Source organism: Triticum dicoccoides, chromosome 3B, assembly GCF_002162155.2.
Source record: "Triticum dicoccoides isolate Atlit2015 ecotype Zavitan chromosome 3B, WEW_v2.0, whole genome shotgun sequence".
In the NCBI taxonomy this organism is placed as follows: domain Eukaryota; kingdom Viridiplantae; phylum Streptophyta; class Magnoliopsida; order Poales; family Poaceae; genus Triticum; species Triticum dicoccoides.
In genome coordinates this window covers 754,926,066-754,949,978 of record NC_041385.1, presented here as the reverse complement: position 1 = coordinate 754,949,978, position 23,913 = coordinate 754,926,066, and the positions used below count along the sequence as shown (strand labels likewise).

The 23,913-nt window shown below is 42.4% G+C and overlaps 3 long non-coding RNA genes across 9 annotated transcripts; 1 reads left to right on the top strand and 2 right to left on the bottom strand.

Moving 5' to 3' along the window:
- Positions 1–3,590: 3,590 nt before the first annotated feature.
- Positions 3,591–4,378, bottom strand: LOC119282045. The gene is made up of 4 exons (XR_005138615.1): positions 4,202–4,378; positions 3,953–4,078; positions 3,745–3,878; positions 3,591–3,667 (listed from the first exon to the last, which is right to left on the bottom strand). It is a non-coding gene; the product is annotated as an uncharacterized LOC119282045 (long non-coding RNA).
- An 8,176-nt stretch (positions 4,379–12,554) lies between these two features.
- On the bottom strand, positions 12,555–21,989 carry LOC119278284. 3 transcript variants are annotated; one of them, XR_005137678.1, is made up of 8 exons: positions 21,558–21,981; positions 20,708–20,851; positions 19,436–19,571; positions 15,229–15,547; positions 14,898–15,157; positions 14,766–14,822; positions 13,607–13,726; positions 12,555–13,184 (listed from the first exon to the last, which is right to left on the bottom strand). It is a non-coding gene; the product is annotated as an uncharacterized LOC119278284 (long non-coding RNA). The 3 variants fall into 3 exon arrangements; XR_005137677.1 differs by having other exon boundaries at positions 13,607–14,822; positions 21,558–21,989; XR_005137679.1 differs by lacking the exon at positions 13,607–13,726 and having other exon boundaries at positions 21,558–21,978.
- LOC119278285 lies at positions 16,484–19,441 on the top strand. 5 transcript variants are annotated; one of them, XR_005137682.1, is made up of 6 exons: positions 16,484–17,337; positions 17,433–17,823; positions 17,914–18,003; positions 18,097–18,337; positions 18,741–18,921; positions 19,029–19,441. It is a non-coding gene; the product is annotated as an uncharacterized LOC119278285 (long non-coding RNA). The 5 variants fall into 5 exon arrangements; XR_005137681.1 differs by having other exon boundaries at positions 17,430–17,823; XR_005137683.1 differs by having other exon boundaries at positions 16,485–17,546; positions 17,679–17,823.
- Positions 21,990–23,913: the final 1,924 nt, after the last annotated feature.

The following is a 23,913-nucleotide window of genomic DNA, read 5'->3' as shown; positions in this document are numbered from 1 at the left end:
CAACTCCCACTTGATTCAAGTGATTGTTGCACTCAGACAATCTGAGCACAAGCTCAACAATTGAGCTTCTCTCCTTAGTTTGCAGGCTAAGAAAATCGTCGGAGGTCTTATACCTCTTGACGTGGGCACAAGCCTGAAATCTCAATTTCAGCCCTCGAAACATCTCATATGTTCCGCGATGTTTCGAAAACATCTTTGGTGCCTCTACTTAAACCATTTAATTGAACTATCACGTAGTTATCAAAACTTGTATGTCTGATGTTCGTAACATCCACAAACGACGTTTGGGGTTCAGCACACTGAGCGGTGCATTAAGGACATAAGCTTTCTACTGTCCGCATAATCGCTACTTTCAACTTTCAACTATATTTTCTCTAGGAACATAACTAAAACAGTAGAACTATAGCGTGAACTACGACATAATTTGCAAAAGGTCTTTTGACTATGTTCAGGATAATTAAGTTCATCTTATGAACTCCCACTCAGATAGACATCCCTCTAGTCATCTAAGTGATTACATGATCCGAGTCAACTAGGCCGTGTCCGATCATCACGTGAGACGGACTAGTTAACGTCGGTGAACATCTTCATGTTGATCGTATCTTCTATACGACTCATGCTCGACCTTTCGGTCTCCGTGTTCCGAGGCCATGTCTGCACATGCTAGGCTCGTCAAGTTAACCCTAAGTGTTTTCGCTGTGTAAAACTGTCTTACACCCGTTGTATGTGAACGTAAGAATCCATCACACCCGATCATCACGTGGTGCTTAGAAGCGACGAACTGTAGCAACGGTGCACAGTTAGGGGAGAACACTTCTTGAAATTTTGTAAGGGATCATCTTATTTACTACCGTCGTCCTAAGTAAACAAGATGCATAAACATGATAAACATCACATGCAATCAAATAGTGTAGTGACATGATATGGCCAATATCATATAGCTCCTTTGATCTTCATCTTCGGGGCTCCATGATCATCTTGTCACCGGCATGACACCATGATCTCCATCATCATGATCTCCATCATCGTGTCTTCATGAAGTTGTCACGCCAACGACTACTTCTACTTCTATAACTAACGCGTTTAGCAATAAAGTAAAGTAGTTTACATGGCGTTCTTCAATGACACGCAGGTCATACAAAAAATAAAGACAACTCCTATGGCTCCTGCCGGTTGTCATACTCATCGACATGCAAGTCGTGAATCCTATTACAAGAACATGATCAATCTCATACATCACATATATTTATTCATCACATCCTTTGGCCATATCACATCACATAGCATACCCTGCAAAAACAAGTTAGACGTCCTCTAATTGTTGTTGCATGTTTTACGTGGCTGCTATGGGTTTCTAGCAAGAACGTTTCTTACCTACGCAAGACCACAACGTGATATGCCAATTGCTATTTACCCTTCATAAGGACCCTTTTCATCGAATCCGTTCCGACTAAAGTGGGAGAGACTGGCACCCGCTAGCCACCTTATGCACCAAGTGCATGTCAATCGGTGGAACCTGTCTCACGTAAGAGTACGTGTAAGGTCGGTCCGGGCCGCTTCATCCCACAATACCGTCGAAACAAGATTGGACTAGTAACGGTAAGCATATTGAACAACATCAACGCCCACAACTACTTTGTGTTCTACTCGTGCAAAGAATCTACGCAATAGACCTAGCTCATGATGCCACTGTTGGGGAACGTAGCAGAAATTCAAAATTTTCCTACGCGTATCACCAAGATCTATCTATGGAGAGACCAGCAACGAGTAGAAAGAGAGGAGAGTTTGCATCTACATACCCTTGTAGATCGCTAAGCGGAAGCGTTCAAGTGAACGGGGTTGATGGAGTCGTACTCATCATGATTCAGATCACCGATGATCCTGGTGCCGAACGGACGGCACCTCCGCGTTCAACACACGTACAGCCCGGTGACGTCTCCCACGCCTTGATCCAGCAAGGAGAGAGGGAGAGGTTGAGGAAGACTCCATCCAACAGCAGCACAACGGCGTGGTGGTGGTGGAGGAGCGTGGCAATCCCGCAGGGCTTCGCCGAGCACCTACGGGAGAAGAGATGTGTCACGGGAGGGAGAGGGAGGCAACCAAAGGCCTTAGGTATGATTGCTCCTCCTTTTCCCCACTATATATAGGGCCAAGGGAGAGGGGGAGGGCGCAGCCTTGCCCCCTCCTCCAAGGAAGGGGTGCGGCTAAGGATGGGGAGGAGTCCATCCTCCCCAAGGCACCTCGGAGGTGCCTTCCCCTTTTAGGACTCTTCCCTCTCCAAGTTTCCTTGCGCATGGGCCTCTTGGGGCTGGTGCCCTTGGCCCATGTAGGCCAAGGCGCACCCCCTACAGCCCATGTGGCCCCCCGGGGCAGGTGGCCCCACCCGATGGGCCCCCGGGACCCTTCCGGTGGTCCCGGTACAATACCGATGACCCCGAAACTTGTCCCGATGGCCGAAACAGGACTTCCTATATATAAATCTTTACCTCCGGACCATTCCGGAACTCCTCGTGACGTCCGGGATCTCATCCGGGACTCCGAACAACATTCGGTAACCACATACAAGCTTCCTTTATAACCCTAGCGTCATCGAACCTTAAGTGTGTAGACCCTACGGGTTCGGGAGACATGCAGACATGACCGAGACGTTCTCCGGTCAATAACCAACAGCGGGATCTGGATACCCATGTTGGCTCCCACATGTTCCACGATGATCTCATCGGATGAACCACGATGTCAAGGACTCAATCGATCCCGTATACAATTCCCTTTGTCTAGCGGTATTTTACTTGCCCGAGATTCGATCGTCGGTATCCTTATACCTTGTTCAATCTCGTTACCGGCAAGTCACTTTACTCGTTCCGTAACACATCATCCCGTGATCAACTCCTTGGTCACATTGCGCATATGATGATGTCCTACCGAGTGGGCCCAGAGATACCTCTCCGTTTACACGGAGTGACAAATCCCAGTCTCGATCCGCATAAAACAATAGATACTTTCGGAGATACCTGTAGTGCACCTTTATAGTCACCCAGTTACGTTGTGACGTTTGATACACTCAAAGCACTCCTACGGTATCCAGGAGTTACACGATCTCATGGTCAAAGGAAGAGATACTTGACATTGGCAAAGCTCTAGCAAATGAACTACACGATCTTTGTGCTATGCTTAGGATTGGGTCTTGTCCATCACATCATTCTCCTAATGATGTGATCCCGTTATCAACGACATCCAATGTCCATAGCCAGGAAACCATGACTATCTGTTGATCACAACGAGCTAGTCAACTAGAGGCTCACTAGGGACATATTGTGGTCTATGTATTCACACGTGTATTACGATTTCCGGATAATACAGTTATAGCATGAATAAAAGACAATTATCATGAACAAGGAAATATAATAATAATACTTTTATTATTTCCTCTAGGGCATATTTCCAACACTTTTAGCTTATTAAGCTCTGAATCGAGCAAAATGACTGGTAATTTTTGACGAAATTGTTTCATATCCTCCTACAAAAATTGTATACAAAAATTATATAATATTTTTAGATAAAATAACAAGATAATGTATAAAAATGAAATACCTGGGTGAATTGGTCTGACAGTCCATGTGATGTCCAATATCCCATATAATTTAGTATAAACAATCCACATGATACACTATAATATTATAAAATAATGCTTTAGAATATCACACAGATGAATCAAATAAACAAACCATTTTAACAATTGCTTACCCATCGGTTCGTATTGCCTCCTAAACTTGCTCTTCAACCGTCCATTTTGTAACATTGAGATCGGGCCACTTATCACCTCTGATAAACTCCCGACTCTGCTATGCAAGTTTCAGCCATTTCTCGAGCCCCCGTAACTATCATATGAGAAATGTTAGGGATGAAGTCAAACAAAACAAATGTTAAGATGAGTAAAAAAATAGATAGTTACCGTAGTAGCAAGGTCATTGCGTTTGACATTCTCACCAAGTGAGTCTAATACTTGGATCTCTCGTTTTTTGGCATTAGCGACTGCTAGATACCAATGGTAGCCCGGCATGTTAATCGGAATGAATAACTGGTGTAAATATCATACAAATCACAGTCACAATTAGATATAATTATTAATAAATCATTAGACATATGAACTAAATACAAACAATCCATAATTATATGCATGGATAACAAGACAAAAACTAACCATATCTTGCTGTAGATAAGTATTAACATGACGCACGATGCGACGATATTTTGATGGGTCGATGTCTCTTTCACCTTCTTCTTTTATCTGACCAGATACAAACGTGCTAATAATGTGTACCTTTTCACCCGCTCTGTCTTGTAGATGGTCGTGAGCAAGCATACAATATATGTAAGCATTTATCACCTGTAAACAACATTTAGAATATATTTATATTTTATGATATTATATAATGTTCATATTATTGATTACAAACTTTGTGCAATTGGTCTTACACCGTCATGTAAGAACATATCATTTTTTATAAGGCATTTCAAATCGTCGGTTGCTAACAAGGCATCTCCAATGTCCACGAACTGGGTATTCTTGGGGCAGACTTTATTAATTCGATGACTCTAATATCTCTAGGGATACAAACATAGTCTGTAGACATAATACAAATGTGAGTCTACTTAGTTTCCAAAATGAGCAAATTTAGCTGACTACAATAGGCAATCTCACAAAGAAAATATTGATGATAATTTTTTAAAAAATACCTTATTGGATAATATTTAGATTGGCATCCTTTTTTGGTTTGTTATGATATATCACCGCTTCACATTATTATTTTGTAAAAATGTAGATGAATTTTGGTCCCCTTTCAACGACGTCCTGACTGAGCCATCAACGGATTTTTTCTGTGCATCTCCAAAGTTCATATACATGTCTCCTAATTTATGAAAGAACAAATAAATTAAAAAATAGACCTTTCGTAATATCATCTATAATATAAATGTATAGGAAGGTTAGTCATATGCACCTCTTCTCGTGGTGATTCAGTACGGTCTGTCATCGTTACATCAGTGAGTATGTTTGAACCCATCGCTTTATATATATACTGAAATATAAATAACTAAATGTGATAACACAACTAATTTATCCGAAATAAAAAAAATACATTTAATTATATTACAATATCTAGATGCTTAAATCATTTTACTAACACAACTATTTTCAATGTAATAAAATATTTTTTTCATTATACTATGAAAATGTTCTACTAAAATCAATTTAGTAACACGACTATTTTCTCTATAATGTTCATGGAAACGTAAGTATTCATCTGAAATTGCTTAAATGTTTTTAAATTATTTTTATAGGCTATGCAAAATTGTCCAACAATAATTAAAAAATGCAAACAAACCAGAAATAACAAAGTATATTTGTTTTTAATCTGATTTTTTGTTGATACCCTCGGTTTAACATTTTTATCCAAAAATGCAAACAAACCAGAAATAACAAAGCACGGAATTTTATATTTTTATCAACCATGTTTAATGTATATATCCCATCCTTTTTTTGGGGAATTGGGTAAACTATAAATATATATGTAAACTCTTAATAACAATTACAACTGGACAAATGGGCCGGTCCGGAACGGCACGGCCGGGGCAGGCTTAAACACGCCAAACTAATTACTTATATAGGACATGAAAAATTAGCCAAAAGAATTACAGAAACTTGCAAACAAAACTTCAACAACAAAGTATTATAGTTTTTTCCTATCTCTTTTATTTTCATACAATTAGTATTCAGAATTATTTTTATTAATCATATTTAATAACGTATATATATTTGATTTTTTTATATGAGTTTCCTATACATTTAATATATAAGATTTCTTTTAATAAAGTAGTACAAATGTCAGGATAGCATTTCTAATGTCGAGCACAATTTGCACGTAAGCATAAATTAGATATCCACCACGGCAAAAAAAACAGGCAAATGGTAAATAGGATTACAATATAAATGGTAAAATGGGCCACCCTAAAAAATTCCTATAAAAGAAATTACCTTTTGTATGACATTATTTTTGAGGGAACAATTGTTACCATGTAAAATGGGTCGGCCAGACACGTAACGGCCGGCCAGGATCACACGGCCAGGCACACGTGCTGGCCTCATCGGCCCAGCCAGGCCCAAGCTGGATCACAGCCCGACCTGACAACCCACAAGACAGGCAAAACCCTAGCCGTCTGTCCTCCCCCGCCGCATTGCAACCCTAGCCACACTCAGTTATCCCCTCCACCAACTCACTTCCACACCTACTTTCCTTTCCACTTCTCCCCTCCCCCACCACATCCCAAGCCTCGACTCCTCCCACCCCCCGCAACAATGTCGACTACATCCACCAGCTGCGCAACTCCGACCGCTAGCCGCTGCGCAACTCCGACGGCCAGCCGGGAGACTAAGCCCGCCGAGCAATTGATCTGTCCCATGCGCCGCCGCCGTCCCGTCGGATCTGTCCCATGCGCGTTGAGATTGATTGCAACTACTTTCCTCGACTTCTCCCCTCCCCCACAGCAACGCCGTTTGCATCGGCCAGCCGGCTGCCGCACAACTCCGACCGCCGGCGGATCTGTCACACAAACACCTAACCACTCTCCTTCCCCTACCTCACTCCACTCCCGCCGCCCTTGACCCGACGGCGGTGGCATCCTCTCCACTCTCCTTCCCCTAACCCAGTGTACTATCTTCTCTCGCTCCCACGGCGGCAAAACCGATGACTTCGGCTCTCACTGAATCGCTCGAATCCATGCGACAACGGTCGCACCATAGATCTAGCGGGCGATGGGTGTTATTCCTCCTCGACGGACGACCTGATGCGCCAGGAGAGTAGCGCGGATCCGGCATTGATGGAGTTGACAAGCAAGGTCAACGTGACCATCTCCTCGGTAAGCAGCTCCCCCCATGGCCATTTCGGTTTACACCATTTTTGTGTGTGTGTGTAATGATGATGGACTGGATTACTGCTATCTGTAGCGAGCAGAGCGAGCGCCAGTCCCCTTGTTCCATCGTCATCCGACGCCACATATCTCTCATCTCCTGTCCGCTCCGCCTTGCCGTCGCCATGAACTGAACCAAGCACGTGCTCAAGTAAGTTAGGCGGGTGCCCGACCCTTTCCATTTGACGCCGCAATCATGTTTTAACGCCGTAGCCTCCACCGTCTATCGACCACGTGGCTTTCATGATTTCTTTGCAACCGCCCACCCCAGGTTGATGGAGATTTGTGATGGAGACAGCCTACCCCAAGCTCTGTCTCGGCAATGCACGGACGACGGCCACAAATCCAGTTATTACTTGCATGACTGGCTGCTCATCATGAGTAAGCTCCTCCTTAACCACCCCACCCCCCATGCATCAAATATCTCATGCTCCATACATCAAATATCTCATGCAGACATATCTGCTTATTGTTTGAATATTATATGGTACGTCTGCATCATGTTCACCCTATCATAATTCAGTATTTGTAAAAGTAGTCAAAGCTACCTATTATTATGTGATATAGTATTTGTACATGCAGTTGTCTACAAAATACTTGGTCAGATCTTCCACAAGATTTTTCAGTTGGATTAAACATTATATTTTGATCTGACTTGTAATTAACAAAATTAGCAAACTTCTTTCTTCAACGTTTGGTTAAATGGTTCAGTAGTTAGGTTCTCAGTCTAGTCTTATTCTGTGAGGCAAGAAGAGGATATAATTTATATTTGTGGTCATGATACATGATTATTATATTTTTGTTTCAAGATGTGTCAACCTCATGCAACAATAATATGAGCATGATACATAATTGTTTCTTTCTTATTGTGTTACATTTCTGTTAATGTTGGCAGTTTGCATAAGTCAGATTTTGCGCCCTTTTGAAAAATATAATTTGCTTTAATTACTTTGCTATTCAAGTTAAACTGTTTCCAAAAAATACATGCATACTATTTGGTTGTACAATCTGGTTGTATATGTATAATGGTAAAATTTCATATCCAAAAATTACATTTCCAAAAAACACAAAAAGAAAATATGTGTTTTAAATGATTTAATTAAATTTGTTAATCAAGCTTATTTGTTGTGCCCCAATCGTACATATGCTAGCTTCCTCCGTATCTACAATAGCCATGTTGACCGTTTAAATTCGAGAAATCTATGTATAACAATGCTATTTTAAAATCTCACAATTTAAATATCTATTGATCATCTGCCTATCAATAAAACTAATCAAAAAATTTCTGTGTGTGAGCCGAGATGTGTGTCATGCGGTGTTGAGAACGAGCACTGAGAGCAGAGAGATGGAGCCGGGGGACGACAATTACAACTCCTACAGCACCAATATGTTAAAAGGCATGGGAGAAGGTACGTGAGAACGAAATATCGACTTAAATGACCGGTTCACATTGATTTCATACAGTCGCGTGTCTGGTTAACTATCAATAACCATTTCATTATTTGTCTATGCTATGTGAGGGTGTAACGATGATGGAGTACATTTACTGCTATGTGTGTTGAAGTCCAGTTAGGGTGCGTTTGGGAGTGAAGTATTTTGGTTTTTTTGACTAAGTCGGAATCCGTTAGCACACACTGATTAATCCTTCCAACATGTTGCTTAGGCAAAGCTAAGTTAGCAGATGCTAATTTATTTGGCCATGAAGTAGTTAGCTGAAAAAAACTGTAGGAAAACAATACCAGCAAAACATTTCGGTGGACTTGACAGTACTCAGAAAATGTATGTTTTTAGCATCCAGAGTATTTGTTGCCCACAAATCAAAAAATAGTGGTTTCACAGTAGTTCAGTTCTTTCTAAAATTATACTGCCAAACTATGCCTTGCTCACTAAAAAAATTGACCAGTTGAATCTTTTGTTGTTTTGTTTGGAAGATCTGTGGTAGTCTGAACAATACTGAACTTAACTATGAATCATGATGATTTTTGCGCGAGGGTTTAGGGTTTACATGTGATGGTAGTTATGCTTTGTAATTAAAAGAACACTCTTAAATATTGCATTGAGAGACAATCACCCAGTTTTGGTCAGTTAAAAAAATTGGTGTTGCTATTGTACATAACTCAGTCTATTATATCAATTGCAAGTTTTTCTTAAAGTACTGCATTTTGACATGCATAAATTATCTCTCGAGATAAGCTTTTTCTGTTTACTAATTATTTTTTTCCTACTAACTGTGGTTTTCATGAAGGGACTAAACAGAGCAAAGGGAAGAAAGATAATGGACCAATATTGGAGAAGTTGAGTGCACGAAATAATCTGTTGATCTTCTTGTAATTTAAAACCATTTAACCTTTTACCAACAAAAAAAATATTAAATTTACATTTGATGATTACCATGGATAAATAAAATAAATATACTTTCTAATTGACATTTTGAATGGTTACATAAACTTTGCTGATTCCACACTATTGTATCTCTTACTGAAAGTTTACATTGCCTACTTTTTTCACATGATTGTGAAAATTTAGTTTGCTAGCAATTGATATGCGTATTAAGTACGACCTGGTAATACTATCATCATCAATATTTGTTCTTCCCTATGACCCATGTGAATCAGCATGAAACATCTCTTTGGAATATGACTCTGTTACAAATAAAATTCGTTTTTGATTGTAAAAATTCAAACAATTGTCTCTCTTTGAACATTTTTTAAATATTTTATATTTTCCAATAGGAAAACTTAACAGGTGTTTTCATCTATTACCTGTAGCTATTTACATACATGCAAGTGCCTAGTGAAGACATGTACATACCATAACAGTTTTGCATTTCTCGTGACAGATATTCCGAAGGCCTACATATTATGGCTGACAGCTACTTCATGAAATCAGTAAGATGGACTAAGGCATGGATAAAACAATGAGGTCATAAAATGGAAAGGAATCTCTGGTAAATTGTTATGCTTACTTAGCTTGTTGTTAAACTTAGGACTGTTCACTAAATTATTGAACCGTATTCCAACATATAAAGTATTTAAGATTATGAATTTTAATTTGCATTGCAAAATTAGGCAGTGAGAATTGTTCATCGGTACAAAAGCTAGGTGTGTGGCACAATTGTAATCTAAATAATAGACTCATAGGCTAAAGTATGTGTATAAACAATTTATAAGTAGTTCCAGCCCACTACAAACAATTTAATTGGGTATGATATTTATATAAGCTTGCATAATCTGCAATGATGTTCTTTATCTGGGATTTGATGGTATAACTAAACATATAAAAACTATTAATCTAATAAATAACACGCTATTATATAAGAGAAAGATCCAGAAATTGACATACCGAGAGGAACTCCAATTCTTGATGGTTCTTGCCTACACAACGTAGTCCTCGGAAATCATCCTCCTGGTCTAGGCGAAGGGACAGTAAGGAGGGAGAGGAGGGATGGCATAGTGTTTTAATGTTAACATATATATAGTATGCCATGCAGAGGACATCTGGGTATCAGATCATGCCTTGATCCAGTCATGCCGTTAATATTTCTGTATGGCAAGGATCTGTTTCCTTTTCATATCAAATACACACCTATTAATAATTTAGAAAAGATGTCAGAGATATTAACTTACCAAAAAAATTAAATTACTTATCATTAATTCAATGCCAATTTGCTTCTTTCTGACTATAAAATCTCTGCATAATATTTTCAAGATATACACAACTAATAAACATATTGATATGTTTTTCCATCAATAAAGAGTTTACAAAGTACGTAATAATAATCTTACTTGTGCCAGAAAAATATGAGGAATACAAAATTCGATGTAAATCAGCTAACAAATCTTGAGATTACTCTTTTTTATATAACACCAATTGAGATGCATATTGCTTTTTTTCATCCTATGGATCATTCGTTAGTGCCTCTTTTAATTTAATTTTACTTACCCATGTTTAGATAAAGTTCATACATAGAATACATCATATTTTGAATTATATTATATTAGAAGAAGATGTGACTCCCTTAGGGTAACTTAATAATAATTTTCTTCCTCACCAACTAAAATTGAAAAATGTTGGTAACGAATAATAATTGTCGGAACATCCTGGGACAGACTTGTACTTTATGTAGTCAATAAGAAAACACTTTGGTGGGGACTAATTTTGGCTACTATATTCAAGAACACATACAAGATAATCAATGCTTTATCAGAAACATCTTGAGCATGACAAAGAAATGTGGATCCTGTGTGAACTTGAAGATTGGTGACAATTGAAGGTACGTGCCTTATGACCATTCGATTGCTGGCTTGAAAGTATACATCGTATCGTTTAACAGTGCGTGTATGGCTGAAGTTATACGATACGAGATTTGGAGACTATGGCGGTTAGTTCAGGACCTGATTTGGTGCGTGGTGCGCCGGCGTGGGAGAATTTTTTGCTGGCCGCGCCAAGAAATCAGCGCCAGATCATCAAATAATTCGGTAATAGGAGTCCACGGCTGCGAGGTGGGCACCAACCACTATGTGAGAAACATGAAAAAAATAGATAACCACGAGGCCTACTCAACGGATTAAACGGACTCAATTATATTATCCCATGAAAACCACGGTACATATCAGGGTTCGAGTAGCAGTAAAACATGAGCATATCTCATTATCTCTACATCACATAATCGTGTCAATGTTGCAACAAATTGTCTCTGGTGTACGTGCTGATTAACTAATTAACCAAACAACTCAGTCTCCACACTCAATTGTGTCAAAATTTCCTCAATTTCAGTTAAAAAAATCCCAAATTGCCTACTGTACTGTGCTGACCTGAAGAGATTGGGCGTGGTTAGCTCATGGCCCGCCCAGACGGTGTCAAGGAAGTCGCCGTGCTTGCAGGAGGCAGGGTCGGACCGGACGCGGCGGCGAGGTAGTGGAGGTAGCTCCGGGGCCGCCAGCCCTCGTTCGTCTTTTCTGCCACTGCGGGCTCTCCCCACCCAACCCCCGCTTCCCCATCTAGCTCATGGCGACACGGGAACCTGCTGTTGCTGCCTACAGCTTGACTTTGGGGTCAAATCTGAGACGAGAGTGGAGGACGGTGGCAAGTCAGGTGACACATCTAGGCGGCGACCGGCGTTGAGAGAGAGGTGAATGTGAGCCGCAGGACTGAGGGGATATAAGCGGCGGGGCTGGTTAACGGCGCTTTGAGAATGTCTAGTATAGATAACATCTGAGGAGGTATATGTCACAACTTGTCTGTTCTCCACCTGGTATAGCACGCTAGGCTAGCTTGTTTGGTCTTGGGTTCGAACCATGCGGTGCACTTAATTTTTTGCACACGCGTTATTAATTAATTATTAGTACGTATGAAATCATATAGGAGTACAATAACTTTTAACTTTTATTTTTTGGGCCATTTGTTTTTTAAATCCTATTTTTATTCTTAGATTTCTCACAGTTCGTTTTGCACATACACGATCCCTTTTTTTGACATGGCACATACAGGATTCTTGGTATGATCATAATACGTTATTTTTGCGAAAAATGGCCATAATACCTTGGATGATCCATTGGTGTGTTGTATTTGGTTCCAACGCGCATCGGTTTTTTTCTTTTGCATGGTAATACGTGTCTCATTCATATCATAAAGATTAAAATACAAGCCACGTAAGGACCGGCATGACAAAACTGAAAAGATAGCAAAACATCTCTGAGCTAGACACCAACGCTCCGTCACCTGCCCCAGCACGACCACAACAGCCACCGAAAAGAAGAACGACGGATGACCTCCTCACCCAAACTCGACGCGGCTCCATCGCTGATATGCAGCTTTGTGGGCCTCCAAGGTGGCTCACCAAAACTGAAGTCATTGTCGTTGAAGGAATCAGATCTGAGCAACACCCCCGGACACCCTATCGAACTCAAGGTCTGGCACCCCACCACAACTAAGACGTCGAAGGAGGAAACCACACTTTCCATCCATCAACCACGAACCCATCACATATTCCGTCTTCCAGATGTCGTCGATGTAGTCCACAATCTACATCCGCTCCTGAACTACGTACCTCCCAAGCTCCGCACCGATGTTGGGGCAGACGCCGGCCCGAGGACACATGTCCACCACGAGGATGCCGCCGCCACACAATCCTTGCTTGAAAAGGCTGGTTTTCGAAACCACCCCCAACCATAGGGCCGATCGACTTGTCGGGGAAGGATCTGAAGACGATGAGCAACCTAAAAACAAAGCTGCTTTAGCCTAAAACTATCCACACACACACACACACATGGATCCGGCAACCCCCCCTAGCACCAACGATCGAGGTCGTCGGAGGAGGGGAGCCGCCGTAGGACGGCGACGATCAAAGGAACTCTCCTTCGGAGAGACGCTGGCGAGATCGCCCTTTTTATTCCCGAGGAAGAAAGAATGACCACCGCTTAATGGTTGATTTGTTGTGTTTGTGGTGTCTGATAAGGATTGTACGTAAAGAATCATATGTATATATATAATGAATCTTTTTTTAGTTTTGAAATACAGAACTCGGGCTTGTATGTCACGATAGTACTAGTACTTCATGACCAGCCATACGTGTTTACTAAGGACCTAAAATGGTGATGAAAAATACGAAAGGGTTCATATTGTACGAACATAGCCTCACCGATGCAGGGGACGGCAGCACTTTGAAACGGTAATGCCTCGCTCCATGTGGCAGACTCTTTGTAGAAAGGGTGATGCCTCCCTTTTACTTTCTTGGTTGGGAGGAAAAAGAATGGTCACACTGCTTCGGACAAAAAGGATCATATGTATGTATAGGATCGTATGCATAGCATTTCACTTTCTTAATTTTAAAATACAACACTCATCCTCGTTATAATTCAAGATGTTAATAATACTTCACGACACATTTACAGTTAATTAATAATATACATGAAGGTCGGGGTCCTTCTAGACAAAGTTGCATTTATTAGAAAAACCAAAGATACGTTCAAGGCAAGTTACAGAAGTACATGACCAAGAAATTAGCAAACTAGTACTTTTGTAAGTGCAATTTTTTTAAACATCATATTTGTATTATCTTGTACCAATTTTTAAGCATCCTATATATTAATTGTGAAAAAGAACATAATGCACTCGGGTATCCTAGATGTTAGTTCTTGGAATCTTCTGAATTATCTGGAATATAATATCGGCCGTTCTACATATGTTGTCCATTGAAACATATCATGGAGAGGGAAAGTCAAACGCCGGTTATCACTATACACCATCGGGTATTTTCTCAAATAACCAAGAGGCACATATCTACCACCAGCCATGTCCTCTCATAGGTCAGAGTTTTGTTTTCACCTTCGGCTATTAAATTTCACCGTCGGGCATTACATGTAATCCCCGTGGGTGTGGCAGAAACCGTCGGGCATTACATGTAATCCCCGAGGGTGTACCAAAAACCGTCGGGCATTACAATTAACAGTCGGGCATTACATGTAATCCCCGTGGGTGTAGGGAAACCCGTCGGGCATTACATGTAATCCCCGTGGGTGTAGGGAAACCCGTCGGGCATTACATGTAATCCCTGTGGGTGTAGGAAAAACCGTCGGGTTTTACGATGAACCGTCGGGCATTAAGTTGGATATCCGAGGGGTGAATTTTCACCGTCAGGCATTCTAGTATACCGTCGGGTATTAGTGGTAATACTCGTGAGTTGACAGTAACCATCGGCCATTATAACTACCGTCAGCTATTACTGTAATACCCGACAGTCCGTCGGCTATTAGATTTCACCATCGGAAATATGGGGATTTCTAGTAGTGATGTCATACCCCATAGTTCCGTACAGGTTGGCCATCTCCTGTAAAACTTTAAATCCAGAGTCCATGCTGTTGGAAAAACATCACGTATTAATAGCTAATATCAGTAAAATAACAAAAGTTCATGACAATTTAAAATATTACCGCCGATGTGAGACATGAATGTTAACTTGTTCAGGCCATTCCAAAATCTGGTTGTTCCTATCAGGGGCCCCTTGTTGGAGAATAACATTGAATTCTTGCTTAACTAATAGAGCTTCTCTCTGAAGTTCTATGTCATGAAACTCCTCCTCAAAATCAAATAATGCCTGGTTTGAATAGTCAATAATGACAGTCCTGTCCATATCCATTTTCACTGCAAATAGCCCGTAGGATGAATCCACGGGTGCCAGTGGGAGAAGGTACTGCATTTGGTAGACATAAATAAATGATGTAGCTAGTAACCAAACTAATTTGTATGAACGAGAACACTTACAATTGTAGGGGCGTGGAACACGTAGTATTTAGGAAAAGGCTCTAGCACGACGGTCTCAATAAGAGTCTGGGTGCCCTATTCTTGGGTTAACCAGGTCTGCCTTAGTGCCCATGCTTGCTTATGAAATTGCAGATTAAAATAGTGTGTCCTTCCAATAGAGTTGGTGCCTGCGCTCCTCTCTGATGCGTCACTGCTAATCTTACGAACTGTAAGATTGAAGCATAAAGGATGGACAACTCCATCTTCTCTGATGGTGTCTCGGATAATCCGTAGGCTAATCTCGATAGGGAATGAACGAGAACTCTTTATCCATATTGTGCTGTAAAAATGCATAACAAGGTTCAGAACCAACTTGGCTTTAATTTAAAAAATAAATCAAAGGGGTCAACTATCTCGGTGTGTAATATATGGATATTTTCACAACTGCATATCTCACAAAATATGACCAAAAATAAATTGTAATATGTACTGTATTTTAATATAATGCAATAGCATAGAACTTCACGATTCACATTGATTTCATACTAAAGCATCTCCATACATATAACGATAATACTAAAAAAAAATTGCCCGTGCTAAACTGATTTGAGCTAAAGACTGATTTGGGCTAAAAAGAATAGGCTTTCAAACTGTTTTGGCAAAATATACATTATTTGTGCAAACTTTTATAGTCATTAAGCGGCCTTCTAATTTTTGGGCTAAATTGAATAGTATTGCAAACTGTTTGTAAGCAGTTAAACTATCTTTTGTAGTGCATGATTTTTAGCTAAATCATTCGCCATGATTATAAAACATTATTCCGTTGTAATTAATTATGATATTTAATACTTTATATAGTAACGGAAAAATTATACAAACCTTTGTTATAGCCTATTTCATAAATCATACAGTAATTAAGTAGCGCAATCGAAAAACAAATGATTTTGCAATAATAATCGAACCGAAACAATTGATGTAGAGGGCAGTGGAATTATACGACGAACTTACTCTAGTTGTTCTTCGTTAGAGGAAAGCGTGATGAATAAATGTAGTCCACCGCGTGATCAACACCACCAAAATTGGCCAGTAGATCCATTACCGCACGTAGCACGTTGGTTTTGTGGAGGTGTGATGAAATTGTAAATCTAGTCGTAGCACGTAGTGGAGAGAGACAGGTGGAACTGGACGACGATGTAGTCACAGCCGGACCGTATCTCTACTCCTAATGTCTCAGTTGGTAGGTCGCGTTCCGGGTTTTATTTTCGTCCCACCTAACCCGGTCTATTTTGGTACTTCTTTGGTACTACTTCCCACCTCCCTCCCAACCGCGGAAAACCAAAAAAAACCCTAAGATGGAGTCCCGCACCCGCACAACCTCCCGTCGTAATTAACTGAGACGATCGAAAATAAACCACCGAGCACAAACCGGCGAAAATTAACCAGCGAAAAAAAAACCAAAACAATCGCACGCACGTACGAGCAAGGCCGCCTGCCCTCGAGCGAGAACCACTCGCACGCACGACTCGCTCAGCAAATCGTGCGCCGCCGCCCTCCATCCTTCGCCACCGCCGCTCCATCCCTTCGCCGCCGCCGCTCCATCCCTTCGCCGCCGACCTCGCACATCAAAGCCGCCGCCGCTCCATCCCTTCGCCGCCGCCCTCGCACATCGAAGCCGCCGCCCACGATCCACTTCAGGAGCGCCGTCGATCCCGTTGAGGACCTGCTGCCCATCATGTCGAGGATCCGAAGACGATCCCCTTCAGGAGCCTTGCCGATCCTTCTCCACACGCCACCGCCTCCCTTGCGAAGACGCCTTGCCATGGATATCAATCGGCGCCACGACGGCCGTGGCCTCACCACCCGCCGACGTTCCAGATCCGGCCATCGTTGACCCCCTCCACATCAGTGATTGGTCAAGGTAGGGGTGTGTGGCTCTATCCATCTTCCCGCGTGTACGACGTCCGTGTATCCCGGGCAAGGGTGCTTGTGAGATCGGGAGGCGATCAAAAGGAGGAAGAGGAGATCCATGGTTGGGGATACATTCAACGACCTAGGCATCATCCTCCCTGACGTCGTACTCGAAGCCCGCAGCCATTGCCTTCTCAATCTACGTTAGTCAGCAGCAGCAAGGTCAGACCCCACTATATTTTCTTCAGATCTTGCATCGCCATGGTGACTCCACAAAATTTGTACATCCATTGCCGACGTTGGTATTTATTCAGCAGAGAATTAACAACAGTAGACCAAAGCAAAGGGGGGTCAGCCTGAATGGGACGTATCCCCTCCAGAAGACTCGCCCTAGCTAACCTGCCTGGTACCTTTCATTAGCACTTCTCCCAGTAAGTTTGCAAATTTTGGATCCACCACTTTTGAATCATGCTTGGTGTGTGCTGACGGTGCACGAGGAACGTGACGGTTTTTCTCCGAATCATGCCATAGTTCTCTCAATATTGTACGTGTTGTTCTCTCAGCATTGTACGTCTTGTTCTCTGCATGATGTGTGGTCGATGGGCGGAGGCGACGACTGGCGGCTGTTCTATTTACACCTGACATGGTTGAGAGGCTAGGGAGCAGGCGATTTTGCACTCGTATTTGGTCGGCAATGGAGATGAATTTGTGAGAGATGTGGCTGGGAGTTGCACCGGTCATTTTTCTGCCCTCTCTATGTTATCCCTTTGCACTAATCGATAATTGCTTTTTGACCAGGGGTTAGGGTAGCGTACACGAACAGCAAAATTGTAGAAGACGAGGAGGACAATCTGAGTGACCAACATTATGTGGAGTATTGAGATGCAGGTAAGACATGTGTAATCTGAATTGAGACATATGGAGGGCATACATAGTATGTATGTGCAGTTTTTAATTGTAGGTTGAATTCTTGTTCTCTAGATCCATCTTCACCGACAGCACGCGCTTGTCTGTGACCTCCCACCAGCAACGCCTTGAGGTCACCCACACAAGCGACCAAGCAATTCCACACCGTCACCCTCTGCTACTTCGCCAACGACATCGAGGAGGTCGTGGGTGAGAGCTACTGTCCTCCCTGGAGAACATGCTCGTGCCCCATGCGTATGAAGAAGAGCTAAGACACTCGCATGGGTGCTCAAGGAAATACACCAGATTGAGCGAGGTTAGATTAAAGTTTCTTCATTCTACACTAGCTTTTCTTGTGCCTTTAGGTATTTCAGATAAGTATCGTATGCTGCCTACAACATGTAAGGGAAGCTAAAAAGGATTACAAAATATTTATGCTTCTTCATAGTTGTCCATTTGGTTCTAAACTTTGTTGAGTAGCAGACATATTTTACATTATTAATAAATAATGTTGCTGCACACGTGAGTTGGTTTGCAATGAAGTGGGCAGGTAGACATGTTTTTGTTGAATAAATATTTTTCATAAATACGGGGGCATGAAGATAATCTATTCTTTCTTTACTCCGTTGACAATGGGACAATGTTCTTTTTGTGTTTCAGAGTAAAAAAACAGACTCCAATCTGAATCTGACGAGTAAAAAAATATCGTTGTGTTTCAGAGTGTTACGCAATTTATCAACAAGAGCAAAGACTCTAATCTGATGATGTAGGACAGCTTTAATGTGACAGAGGATCATGGTGGTCGATGGATTGTGCACCCGGTAGTAGACTAGGAAAGGAACATTATTTACGGAACACAATGATATTCAGAGCAGCCCTGCACTATGTGAGATTTAGAAGGTATTCAAATTAGTGTTTGTTGATAACTGCAAATTCCGTGTGTCCGAGTTTCATATTTTTCTTTCTATCCCTGTCAACGTACTAATCCGTTGTTCTTTGATGTGCAGTTGGTACTGCCGGCGGATGCATCCATGTGCTAATCTCCTGGCACCGCGTAGACGGAGCCAAACGAGTTGGGGCCTCCAGCCGGCTGGTAGTGGACAACAACACCGGGTTTGTTAATTAATCAACAAGTCACAGATTGTCCTCTTTTCTGATTGGTCTGGTGTGGATTATCAGGCCTGCCGCGCAATCATAGATTTATCTTTTGATTTTTGTGGGTGGACAGAAACACCCTTTCTAAAGTTTTCTAGGGATTGTAATGAAGCACAGTAACACACTCCAGCATTCATTCTTTGCTTGATATTAGCAAACAATGTAAAATAACCAAGCTCACAACATTCTAAAGCGGTCTATTAGCTACTTCAGCAGACAACAGACAGAAAGAAGTAAGCAGTATTTGATTTGCTCATACCCGTGGAGGGATCGAATTCTGCCCAAAGTTTGTCGCAGCACTTGTGGTCAGCGGCGAGGATGAGCACCCACACCCGCTCCTTGTTGCTGGCCTCTGCATCCTCCTCCCTTGAAGCGGGTCTATGCGGGGAGTTGATCTAGAATATCCTATTGTTAGATATAACAAATAGGTGACAAGAAATAAACAAGAACTATGTAGTACAATATATGTGTCACACAGTATACTTTGAAAATGTGTAATTTGAGATTCTGATATAGATGTAGGCCTGTAACACACCTTGAACATGCACTGAAAATTGTTGTTTACAGTCTCATTTCTAAACCTGATGAAAACCCCTATTTAAAAAAGGATTTAATAGTTGTAGTGATTCTTTTGTCAGATTGATAATATATTGCAAATTATGCTTGATGGTTAATTTCTTGGCATAAAAGGTGCTTATTTGAAATTTGGTTACTACTGAAATTTTGTCAAGATACTTGGACTTGTTCATTGTTCAGTCAGGTTCCAATCAAGAGTTAACCTGAGGCAATAGAAAGTACTGTCTGTGTAACTATTGATGGTTCTGGAATAAGGATTAAACCAAATCAACGAAACAAATCCTCGAGGATGCCTTTTTTGGTAGCTAGCCAGGTTAAACTTTTCAAACCGTGCTCAGCCCTGTACTCATAGGTCCATTGTTTCAATATTTATGAAGCACCACATTTCCAAATACATTTATTAAGCACCCTACCAATGTCAAGTTTTCAGATCTTGCGTACTTTCTTGTGGTACATGCCTACAAATTTTTGTACAGTCTATAAAAAAACGACGACTGTCCGGTCTGGTCATAAACGTAGCCTGATCATAAAAAATGAAGTACACAAAAAACTTCATAAACATACTTGTCACAATTTTTTATTAACCTTGTTTTTACAATCTTTCAGATTATTCAGAAAACGAGTTACACAATTTTTTATTTAGAGAAAGAGTTACCACCATTTTTTTTAGAAACAACTTTCATGTTCTTCTTTAGAAACATTTTTTACCACTATTATGAAAATATGTTCATATTAAAGATTACAGCTGCAAAAAATATAACAGCTGCATGATGGTTAATCAAATCAAGGATGGTCGAGAACTTGCAGATGCTACGTTTTTTATTTTGAAGTTAAGACTCAACTTGGAGCATTGGAGCATTTGAGAAATCTCACCACCAAGTCGACATCCAGCAATGGCATCTAGAGCACAAAGGTCTAAAATTGAAAAGTACACAATCTGTTGAAATGCTCTCACCATCTCATGAAATTGATGTGCTCGGTGAGGCAGAGGACGATGGTGTAGTGCTGCCGAAGCTCGGTACTTCCTTCGCTGCACTGTGCTTGCTCTTCTAGGTGTCATCCAACGTTGCCCTTGCGCGCATCCGCATCAGTCTCCAACCTTGTTACAATTAATATATTAACGCCCATTGCTTCAAAGGGATATATATGAAAAGACAACAGAATAGAAAACCATATAAACATGGTGGAAATGACTAAACAGAGTTACTATATGCACATCTTTGTAAAGAAGGTAAGAACAAAAGAAATTTCTTCCTCTGCTCCAAGTGTGACACCTCTGAATCTTTCAGTTGTAGAAGAAGACAGAATGGAGATTAGACTAATCTGCCTTCTCGTTTTGAAGATCACAACAACATTTACTACATCACAACGCACAAGAACCTAACGGTTAAGTCAAACGGAGTTTGGAAATCAACAATCATGAGTTGTGAGATAACAAAATAATCACATCTGACTTGGTCACTCAAAAGAACTTATGCAGGTGAGAACCCTTACTGTGCTACTGCTAACACCATAATTTATTTGATTCAAGTGGAGAGCTTTTTTATTCCTCCAAAGCCCAAGATATATAGCATTTTTCAGAGAAAGGTAACAGCCTCAACAGATTCTAGATAAGAAAAGGTGACGGAAGTGCATGAAGCTGGATTTGAGAGTGAGACTGAGAAGAAAAGACTACGGGGTAATCAAAGTACAATAGGTGATTCAAATAGAATGTTTAGGATACATATGTTTACAGTTGATTTTCAGTTCGTAGAAATATAATGTTTGGTACAACTGGACTGAAACAAAACTCAAAAAAATTGTACCTTCGCTGTGTGATTTCCCTGTCAAATACCGAGCATACTATCAGTAGGCTGTGTAGCAGGCCAACAGGCAGCAAGCCAGCAACTCAGCCTGGGTTGGCCAGATCGACGGCGCGGCTCAGCTTGAGGTAGAAATCTTCAAGTCGCCCTCGGCTCCGGAAATCGCCCTGGGATGGCTAGATCCACGGCGCGGCTCGCCGACGGCCGGATCCGGCTGCTCACCGCGACACCTGGTCTCACCATTGCTCACTGGACCCGGCCGAAACAGATAGCTGTGGCGGGGACCGAGGAGTGGAGGGGATGGGAGGAGGCAGGGACGTGCCAAGGTGGGGAGTTGTGGCGGCTGGGACGGCGTGGCGGAGAGGGTTGGCGGCTGCGACGATGTGGCGGAGAGAACGAGCAAGAGGGGTGAGAGAGTGTGGTCTTGCAGAGGGGTGCCATGGGGTGAGAGAGTGAGAGGGTGGCTGCCGTGAGGATAAGTCAGGATAGGTGGAAAAACTAATTTGGTTTGTCTCTTTTGTTTTACATGTTTACGTGATTAGCAACTTGGTTCTTTCTTAGACCACATTACACAGTACAAGTGGAGCCTGGCACTACATCCAGCACCCAACATGTAACAAAGCAGGATCTAGATAGTGAGTTCAGTTTAAATTAGCATAAATTAACAAGCAAGCATGACATTATTTATACGACAGATCCACAGCAATGTTAAACTCCTAGGAGTTTGTAGTTTTAGAGAAAAACAGTACTAGCAGTTTTCACATGAGACAATGATGGATTGGGGATAGGAGGAGAAGCTTGAGGGGAAGCTAGACTATGCTCGGCGCGGCTTGGCGGGGAGAGGAGGATGTGGGTGGCGTGAGAGGTTGTCGGGCAGAGGAGGAGGTCAGCAACGATGTGGCGGAGAGAGGATGATGTACGTGACACCATCGAGGGATTAGAGGGAAAGGAGACATGACAGCTGGCGTGGAGAGGTGGTGTCGAACGACGCCATGGAAGGAAGAGGATGATGTGCGGCAATGACAAAAGCGGATGGGCTTCAACAGTGGCATGAAGAGGAGGACCATCGAAGTTGTGGAGGAAGGAGGAGGGGGCGGCTGACATCGTGGAAGGGATAGGAGAGGTCGGGAGACGGCATGGAGCGAAGAAGAGGCGCCACTCCTGCAAAAAGCTGACGACCACATTCCTGATATTGTGCATGAATATCATAAGCGCATCAAACTAATCTTAATTTGTAATAGGTTATTAGTTGAATCATTGCTCTCTATGTATACATCGTCAAATTACCTTTTTTACTATCTTACATTGCAAGTGAAGTGGATTTTAATTATTACTCGATTGCACTCGTGCTATCTTTTCTATACATGTGAAATTTAACATGCATTATGTTTATATATAACTTTAACAAAATATTCCAAAAGTCTGTGGCAACGCACGGCCATTCTACCTCTCTTGTGATAAAAATAAAAATAAATGGCAATAAAATTCTAACAATAAATGTTATCAAGGGTTGGTATATCTACCTATCACAAGAGAGGTAGGAGTAGTATGTTCTAGAAGATGTGTTTTTCTGTAGTGTTTCTAAATGGTAAATTGTATGGTTTCAAGCACCTAAGAAAAACGTCCTACACTGATTTGATCTGTTCGCTCGCTCGCCTCTCCCCCCTCGCGGGCGACATGCGAATCCCCGACCCCCCCTCTCCTCCAACCCCTCCCTGTCTTTCCCCCGTGCCGCCGCCGGCGTGGTCCGCCAGGTCATTCCCACGCGGTGCTGGCAGAGGCGGGCCGTTCTTTCCCCGCTCGCGCGTTGGGGGTGGGGTGGGGGGGCTGATGGCGGTGGTGCTCCTCGGGCGAAGGCGGGCCGTTCTTTCCCCGCTTGCGCGTTGCGGGCCGTGGGTGCCCCTGATGCGGCGGCGCGGCCGTTGGCTGCAAGGCGTGTGGTGGTGCGGCTGGCTGGTGGCGTCCACTCCGCCCAGATCTAGGCCATTTTGGGCCCCATCTGGGTTGGGGCGGGCCGGCGGTCCGATGTGCGGCGGTGTGACTCCCTGGTGGTGGTGGCGAGGCATCGGGGGGTGCGGGTGGTGGCGGCTTTGTCGGCCGACGTGCTGCAGTGTGGCAGCAGGGGCTGCCCTAACCCATTTGGGCCCGGTCGGGCCAGTAGGGGCCTGGTAGGCCCCTGCCGTCACGTCTGGTCGGCTTCGCGGCAGCGGCGAAGGTTGTCCCGTCTCGTCGGCTGAGTTGTGGATGCCCCCGAGCCCCTTGGCTCCTCTTCCCTCCTCCAGATCTCGTGTCGGTGGCCTCAGGAGACGACGAAGTTGGTGCACTGAACGTGGTGGCAAAGGCTGGTGGGCGGCAGGTT